The 9,882-nt window shown below is 44.6% G+C and overlaps 1 protein-coding gene and 1 long non-coding RNA gene across 2 annotated transcripts in view; one reads left to right on the plus strand and one right to left on the minus strand.

Moving 5' to 3' along the window:
• Positions 1 to 9,882, minus strand: part of LOC116671023 (pleckstrin homology domain-containing family A member 1) — a 27,940-nt gene that overhangs the window by 14,281 nt on the left and 3,777 nt on the right.
• LOC116671025 (uncharacterized) lies at positions 157 to 8,593 on the plus strand. Its single transcript, XR_004327169.1, has 3 exons — positions 157 to 168; positions 3,121 to 3,127; positions 8,539 to 8,593. It is a non-coding gene; the product is annotated as an uncharacterized LOC116671025 (long non-coding RNA).

The following is a 9,882-nucleotide window of genomic DNA, read 5'->3' on the forward strand; positions in this document are numbered from 1 at the left end:
GTTGTTGTGTGTGTGTGTGTGTTGTGGGTGTGTGTGTTGTGTGTTGATGTTTGTTAAACTAGCAGTAGCTTAGCCACTGAAAGGAGAATAAGAGGAGAAATCAGACCAATCAAAACAGCTGGTCAGTCTGACGTCATGTTGCCTGAGCTCACCTTTAATATGTAATGAGTAGGTAAAGGATGCTGATACCAGGTATCATTGGCTAGCTGTTACCAATCAGAGTCTTTGATAATGAAAATGGCCCAAATGGAGCTGAGTTTCCTGCAGCTTTCACACCACGCTAGAGGGCTGAAACAAGGTAAACAACGGTAGGGGAGACCCGCGTGGCAGGGCACTTTAAAGAAAACGGTGTAAATGGCAGCAGCTTTGCCAAAGCAACCGGCATACAAAGGTAAGACGGCAGCGTGTGAGGAGTTCCCCCAGCTGTGGAAGTACAAATATCAAAATATAATAATACTACAACAAAACCCTTTTTCTATTCGTTCCGGTTCCGGTTTCTCTAATTGTTATACAGCAGCGGTCTTAGAAATCTAATCTGAATCCAATGTATTGAGAAGTGAAAAAGTATTACAGCTTCAACTAAATATCGTTCAGTGTAGTTCTGTGCTATAAAGCCACGACTTCCTGGTTAAATAACCCGCCCCCCCCCCCCCATTGTTTAATCATATTGTGAACACCCAACTTCCTATGGTTACACTTTCTTCTGCCTTATAACTCATTTATATTCTTCTTTTTTTTACGGTAAAGAGTGAAGTGAGACCTGTGGACTCCTTTACCCTACTATGAATTCTATTAGTTTACAGAGATGAGGAGGCAGAAGTTAGTCCATCAAGACGTTCTTAATAAATCGTGTTTCAAAACGTTTACAGGATGTCCCGGAGAGTTTAGCTCGGTGTTGTTGAAGCAAGTTCATGCAAGGCAGAGTTCACTGAGAGCTATTATAGAGACTGGGGAAGGGAAATCACTCTGTTATGGTAAACGGACAGCAGGCCTGGTGTAGAATAAGACCTGCACTAAGGCCCCACACAACACACACCCAACACAACACACACACACACAGACAAGAAACACACACATCACACAAGGACAGACAGCCAGACAGAGAGAGAGACAGACCACGCACACACACCACACACCACACACACACCACCACACACACACCCACACCACCGCACACACACATTCCACACACACACACAACACACACACCACAGCACACCACACACACACCCACACACACACCACCACACCACAGGACACAAACCACACAAACACAACCAAACACACACACAACAACAGACAGAAACACACACACAAACAAGACAGACCAGAAAACACCCACACACACCAAACACACAAACAGACGTGACACACAGACCCAAAGAGCACACACACAGCACACCAACACCACCACACCGCCAGACAGACAGACAAGACAGACAGACAGAAACACACACACACACAAACACACACACAAACAAACAGACAGAGAAAACACCACACCAAACACCGACAGACAGAAACACACACACACACACCAACACACACACACAGACAGGTACAACAGACCCAAACGCAGCACACACACACAACAACACACCACACAGCACCACCAAACACACACACCACACACACACACACAACACACCCCACACACACACACACAACAAAACACACACACACACCCACACACACACACACACACACACACACACACACACCCACACAACACACACACACCCCACACACACCAACACAACACCACACACACACACACACACAACACACACAACACTTGATAGGTGAGAATGTTGTTGAATATCCCAATACCAATATTACTTGCAATAAATCACCCACATTTAAAGTGTACATTAACGGAACTCAGTTCTGCATTTCTGCTGCTTAGTAACATATCGGAATAGAGGTAAAAATAAAAGGTGAACTAAAAAAAAAAAAGTGAAAGTGTGTTTTTGTTTGATATTTTTCTTTCCACCGTTCAAATAAATCTCTGGAGTGTCTATCGCGATATGTTGCAACTTTCCAACAATATGTATATTGGGGGGGGGGGGGGGCCACTTGTAATGCGATGTAACTAACAAAAAACAACGCCGATATAGTGTTCCGCCCTAGCTGCTCTGGCGTTTTTTTGTGTGAGTTTTTGCAGCGTCCGAGACTCACCTGTGGAGTTGTCATGTTCCACAGCAGGCGCCCTGAGGGGTCCAGGATGAAAGTACCGGCGAGTTGAACCTGCCCCCGATGCCTCATTCTCCCGTATGTCCAGAAGCCGCAGATGCGAAAATCTGTCGGTCCACTAAGGCATCGCAACCCTGACCAGCTCAGCCCGCCCTGGGGCATCACAGCGAACGCTGTAAGTTTTGGGGGGCGGAAAGGTCGACAGTTAGCGGCACACCATTCAGAACAACTGGTCACGAATAGACTTCTCAAACAGGTTAGAAAGAGATAGTACTCTCTTTTAACTTACCCAGTTCTCAATAGGCAGACTGAAGGTCGGCTATGGAAACACACTGCATTCCAGGATTGGAGAAAAACTGCTCTGGTTAATTAGCAGTCGTCAAACACAACGCACAAGCAACGAGGACTCTGCCAAAATCACTCGGGAAAGGGAACGTGTTTCTAGGTGAAATTGGAGGTTGTTTTAGTCGTGCAACAGGAAACCTCAGTTGGGAAGATGGTTAGCGAGCAGTTGGATTTTACCCTGCAGGGATCTGAGGGACCAGGTAACCATGTCCTGAGATTGAGACAGATAGTCTAGCTACTGTCTGGATTTACCCTGCAGAGGACCTGAGGACGGAAGTACCATAGTCTCAACTGGACAGATAGTCTAGCTAGCGGTCTGGATTTACCCTGCAAAGATCTGAGGGAACCAGGTTAACCATAATTCAGATTGGACAGATAGTATAGCTGCTGTCTGGATTTACCTGCAGAGATTGAGGACCGGTACCAGAGTTACAGAAAATCCACAGGAGGTTAGAACGACCACACAAAGAAAGGGAGGAAGGGGACGGAAATCCGGCAAATGAGGGACATCCGGTGGATTTGTGGTCGATTGTAAACGACCCTCGAACAGGACATAAAAACCAAGTCTAACACCTCAAAAAGGAACCGGGTGGAGGACAGGCCGAACTGTCTCTCAACCACACACACACCCACACACACACACACAAACACACACAACACCCAAACACACACACACACACAAACACACAAACACACACACACACACACACACACACACACACACACTGTCACTCCATTCCTAGGTTGTGTGTAAAGTTCTGGTTGTAACTATATCTAGGTTTTAAACAGCGTATTACTCAGTCCTCCATAAAAAACGTGATTATGCCATTGCAAATTCTATAACATATCAGCCAAAGTTGGCCATATGTATTTCGGGGGGGGGGGGGCGCATTTGTTAAAATAAGCGCATTGTGCCGCCTAAATTGCCGCATAACGAACCTTATACCTTAACACTTATACCTTATTCTCCGAACCCTGAACCCTGAACCCTGAACCCTTATCTCTGATCCCTTAACCCTAGCCCGTCATGGAACCCTTAGTCTCTGAACCGAACCCCGAACCCTTATATCCTTACCCTTATCTATTAAACCCGGAACCCTTATCCCGTATCCATAAACCCTTATCCTTAACCCTAACCCTTATACCTTAACCTGACCCTTTATCTCCTAACCTGAAACTTGATCCTGCACCCTGAAACAGAACCCGTATCCGTCCAAACCATTGCTGCGCTGCCTGGGGACCGGAGATGTTGGGGCAAAAAACACCAAACACCCAGTACGCCTTGTGGTAGTGGCACGGCAGAAGGGTCATTTTGGGGACATGATAAAAAATAAAATGTAAAAGAAAATAACTACAATGGAGAAAAGGGAGATGTGGATCTGTTTTGAAAAAGCCATGTTGTGATTCTGTAATCTGTTTTTCCTCGGGGGACTGGCTCCAATTGGCTTGTTTACTCACAACACACACACACACACACACACACACTCACACACCACACACATGCTATTCAAAGATGCTAGTAAAAACGGGTTTGTGTGTAGGGACCTTTTAAAGCCGTAGATGCACATATTTGGTGGAGGGGTTTAGGGGTCCTCCCTCAGAAAAGTGATGGTTTCAATAGAAAACCAAACAGAAATAGAAATACCATAAATTCACATCCTTGTGGAGCGTGATCGATGGGCGATGTTAGACCACTTTTCAGAGAAATCGTATGTGATTGGGAGAGCGGCCTCTGGCCCCGCATACATTCAATACATCGATGATGGTGCAGATCGGCTTACAAAGGCCATAGTTAATGCGAAGAATTACTCGATGCCAGCACGTACCCACCAAGCTGAGCAACCACCGACTCTAAGTGGCCGATTAATCCAGGTAATAAATTAGACTTTGCTGTGGACACTCCCGCTTTTATCATGACACTCCAGACACATTAAACAGGCCATCCCACGCCGCCCCCTCCCGCATGATGCCCCTCACAAGGGATACCATAAACCTTTACTATAGAAAAAACCTTTAAACCAGGTCCACTGCCACTCAAGCGAAACAAAGCCCAGGAACCCCACCCCAACACCCCACCAACTCACAATGGGCCCTGTTTTTGAATAAACTACCAAAAAAGTTGCTTGAATTAAACCACCATTTTTCCACTAACTAACCAATCTAACAAATTTTGCACGACTTTCAACTACCAGACACACACCTTAAACGTCTATAATATAAAACACTACATAGTGTAAAAAGGTAACACAATGAGGCTTATGATGGCATTCAGGCAAAGTCTCCATAAATATTAGGAGAAATCAAATGTCTTGGCATGAATCACTAGGGACCTAGACACAACACCGACGGAAGTCCTAAATTAAGAAATATCATGGAGTATTTAACAAGAGACAAGCTAAACCACCACAAACTTACACTTTCTACCTCATTGGCTCTGATTACATCGATGTAATTGCATGAATTCTTGCGTGTAAATAAACCGCAGTACCCCATCCAGACTGACAGTAGCTTAACTCAGACATCAACCAGCCCTCCGCGCGTATTTAATGATCCTGTCCACCGGTACTCACTCCAGGAGTCCATTTAAACCCGATCTTCCCCGTGTAGATCAAACTGTTGTCACAGGCCTCAGAACACCGACCGAGGTCCCCGCGAGCCTCCATTAGCCGTATGCTACTCACTTCGGTCTTATGAATTAGGATTTTGGGTGGATGTTATGCTGTGTATGATAAGTGTGTGCGTCTGGCGGCACGCGAGCGGTAAAAGCGGCGGGATGGGGTTTACGTACCCAGGTCGGCTCAGTCGGGTACAGTGTGGCAGCTATCCGGCACGAGCGTTAAAGTTACACGTAGAAGTCCCCAAACTATGGACAGCTTCCGTTGGAGCTTCGAAATAAAAGCGTGGGTCGTTACTTCCACATGGATTCAAAGTAAACTACCTTTTCAACCGAGGGCTGTTGATGGAAACGGTAGTAGAAATGCAAATCTAAGTACTCTACTCCACTAATGGCTTAGTAATTCACATTTCAGGGTAGGCTACTTAAATTGCCTACTTACAGTTTCTTGAGAAAGTTTCCCGCCAGGCTAAAGGTTGATTAAAAAGAGGAATAAAAAACATCTTTTGGAAATTGATCTAACTGCCTTAATTAAAAATTAGGAAAATCCAACAATTTTTCGGAAAGCAACTTTTCTTTGTAAAGAATAATGTTTTATAAAACAATAAATGTTCTTCCTTAAAAACGGGGGCATAGTATACACCCCCCTATTGTTAAAATACAGGGGCATAGAGGTATACACCCCCCTATGTTAAAAACAGGGCAGAAGTATACACCCCCTATGTTAAAAGACCAGGGGCATAAGTGTAACCACCCCACTATTGTTAAAATACAGGGGGATAAGTATACAACCCCCTATGTTAAATACAGGGGCAAAGTTACACCCCCCTATGTTTAAAAGACAGGGGCATAAGTCTACACCCACCTATGGTTAAAATACAGGGGCAGAAGTATACACCCCCCTATGTTAAAATACAGTGGGCATACGTATACACCCCCCTATGTTAAAATACAGGCGGATAAGTAACCAACCCCCTATGTTTTTCATACAGGGCATAAAAGTATACACCCCCCTATGGTTTTTTAAAATTACAGGGGGCATAAGTATACAACCCCCTATGTTAAAAAAAGGGGGCAAAGCGATACACCCCCCCCCCCCCCATATAATCAAATTATGAAATATATGGTTCTGAAATGGGCCATTCTGCAGAATGATTTATTATTTGAATTGTGGTACTAATGCTACTTGTGTACTTTTAATTATGTAAACTGAGGATTTAAATTCCTGAGTAATTCTTCCATATTGATGATTTCACTCGAAAATGTAACTATCAGTTAAAAGAAAAGAAGGGACATCCAAAGATGGATTTGATTTCAATAGCAATGTTTTTTCTCGGGGACATGTAGTTTTATTTTGAGGGTGAATAGGTATCCTCACAGAGTCAATTACGGGTACCCTTGATCACATTGCAACCAATCCACTGCCAGAGTAAAACAAACCAAACCGCACCCAACACCCCATCCACAATCGTTGCAAAGGATGATGGTTTTATTTTTGTTAATTAAATGGCAAAAATGTCACAAAAAAAAAACAATCATAGAGCTCTAACAAAATGCTCCCTCACAAGGATGTCTGCAGGGGTGTCAGAGTGCACACACACACACAAACACACACACACACACACACACACACACAAACACACAACTGACAGGAACCAAACATCATCAAAAGAGGAAACAGCATTTTGTCATTTCATATCACAAAACTAGGGGACGTACACGGCCATATTGCCGAGTGTGTGTGTGTGTTGTGTGTGGTGTTGTGTGTGTGTGTGTGTGTGTGTGTGTGTTGTTGTGTGTGTGATGATAAAATGTTAAGAGACGGTTCTCTAGCCACCATCTAAAATGGCGTATTCATTTACAGTTGGCTGTCCTAACAACTCTGAAATTTGCTGTATTTGTTCCGTGTAACTCTCTGTGCATGCCCTCTTACAGACCATATAGAGGGTTTTAAAAGGTCTGCCAGCTGTGAATGGCTTCGTCTGAGGGGGAGGGAGAAAGCAGGATAGGTGATTACATGGGGACATGGAACTGAAGGAGGAAATAACGGTCTTCATTGGATGCAAGAAGAAGGAGCCAACTCGCAGGGATCGCACACCAATAAACTGTAATTTCTCAAAAATAACCACCCGGTACCTTGTGGCCAAGTCATCTTTATCTGACTTGCATCATGGATGCTTTTCAAGTGTTAGACATGGCTCATTCACTCAAAGTATCCAAAGTGCAACATGTCCATGTACTCTGTTCAATTGTTACCACCAAGTACGTCAACAGGAAGACCGATGAAAAACCCCTATTAGTACCAGAAAAAACGTTTTTTCTGGTTACCTTAGGGGCAAACCAAATGTCATTTTATTCATTATGTACACAGCATTTTATTTCCCTGATATGAGTGTATGAACAACCTGTTTGCACCCACAACACACAATGTGCAATATGTCCATCTTTTAATCCAACACACATTTACACAACGGCTTGCACCGCTGCAGTTAAATACACTACAACCATACAACTTAACATTGTCTGTGTGGTGTGTGTGTGTGTTGTAATGGCGCCCCACTTCCTGTGGGTTGTCGTGTGTCCATTGTGAGATCACATTATAAAAGAAGTTCAAGTGACTCCCCCCCATCGAATCCCAGTTTGTAACAACAGGAAAGGAAGAGGGAGACGGCAAGCGGAGTGGAAGAGATAATGAAACAAAATAAATGGCATGAATAGAAGAAGAAAGAAGAAAGAACGGAATCTGCACAGAAAAGACTCTCCCTAAGGGGACACTAGGGAAGAAGGAAGTTTTTGAGATTTGAGAAAACCATAATGCAAGGGAAAGAGTTTTCTCTGAATGGAGCAGAGATGGCGTGTGTTGTGTCCGGGTGTGACATCTAGTGGTGTCAGACAAGAATCACAGAAACACAGGGCAGGAAAATCCTCCTTGTTTCCTCCTCTGCCGGGTGCACACCTCCAGTCAGCGGTTTGGACCCCTACTCAAAGGCAACCGACGGGGGGGGTGGTGTGGGTGGGTCAAGAATCTCACCGGGGGCAACCAAAAACACATCCATCGTCTACACGTCGCGTAGGCATAACGAGAAAGATAAGAGAGATGTTACGGCAGGTGTTCCCTGCATGTGGTGTGTTATGCCCGTATCAGAAGGTTGCTTTTTGGTTCTAAATATATTAGCGGTGGGTTGGTTTGACCACGAATCTTCCGAATTTTTTTGGAAATCTACGCAGAGTTTTATAAATGAGGTCTTGGGATTTTAAGGCCATAATCCCTGGTCTAAAAATAAAGGGAAACACATGTATTCACAAGCTAAGTTTGAATGCAGCAGTGGTGTAATGTCATAAGTACATTTACTCAAGAACTGTACTTAAGTCTGGCCCAAATGGAGCTGAGTCTTCCTGCAGCTTTCTACACCACGCTAGAAGGGCTTGAAACAAGGTAACCACGGTAGGGTGAGACCCGCGTGGCAGGGCACCTTTAAAGAAAACGGTGTAACCTGGCAGCAGCTGCCAAAGCAACCTGCATCCAATTGCAGCCGGCAGCGTTTGAGGAGTTCCCCAGCTGTGGGAAGTACAAATACTCAAATACTACTAATACTACAACAAAACCTTTTTCTATTTCTGTTCCGGTTCCTGTTTCTCTATTTGTTATACAGCAGAGGATCTTAGAAATCTAATCTGAATCTAACTAGTTATTGAGAAGTGAAAAAGGTATTACAGCTTCAACTAAAATCTCAGTTCAGTGTAGTTCTGTGCTATAAATCCACGACTTCCTGTTTAAATAACCCGGTTGAGTTTGGGTCTGTGTGTCCACTGTCTGGGTGGTGTTTGTGGGTGTGTTGCTTGTCGTCTTTGTTGGGAGGTCATGCTGTGGTGGTTGTTTCTGGCTGTGTGTGTGTGTGTGTGTGTGTGTGTGTGTGTTCATGTCTGTCTGTCTGTCATGTCTGTCATGCTTGTGGTGTGTGTGTGTCTGTGTGTGTCGTGCGTTTGGGTCTGTGTGTTCACTGTCTGTGTGTGTGTGTGGTGTGTGGTGTTTTGTCTGATGTGTGTGTGTGGGTTTCGGTAGTTTGTGGGGTGTGTGTGTGTGGTGTGTGTGTGATGTTTGTTCGTGCTGGGTGTGGTGTTGTGTGTGTGTGTTGTGTTGGTGTTGGGTGGTTCTTTGTGTGTGTGTGTGTGTGTGTGTGTGGTTGTGTGTGTGTGTGTGTGTGTGTGTGTGTGTGTGTGTGTGTGTGTGTGCGTGTGTCTGTCTCTCTCTCCTCTGTCTGTCATGTATGTAGGGTTTCGTGTGTGTGTTTTGTCTGTGTGGTGTGTGTGTGTGTGTGTGTGTGTGTGTGTGTGGCTAGTGCAGGGTCTTATTTTACAATCCATGCATGCTGTCGAGTTCCTAACACGAGTGATTTCCCTTACCCTCCGGACTCCTATAATTGCTCTCAGTGAACATCGCTTCAGCAGGAACTTGCTTCAGCAAACACCGAGCTAAACGCTCTCTGGGACATCACTGTAACGTTAAACACGATTTTAAGAGACGTCATTGATGGACTAATCTTCTGTTCCTCCTCATCTCTGTAAACAATAGAGTCACTAGTAGGGTAAAGAGTCACACAGGCTAACTTCACTTACAGTAAAAAAAAAGAAGAATGAGAAATCAGTTAGTAGGCAGAAAGAAGTGTAACCATAGGAAGGTGGGGTGTAAACACTATGATAAAACAATGGGGGTGGGGGGGGGGGCGGGG

The sequence above is a fragment of the Etheostoma spectabile genome, chromosome 21 (genome assembly GCF_008692095.1).
Source record: "Etheostoma spectabile isolate EspeVRDwgs_2016 chromosome 21, UIUC_Espe_1.0, whole genome shotgun sequence".
Taxonomy (NCBI): domain Eukaryota; kingdom Metazoa; phylum Chordata; class Actinopteri; order Perciformes; family Percidae; genus Etheostoma; species Etheostoma spectabile.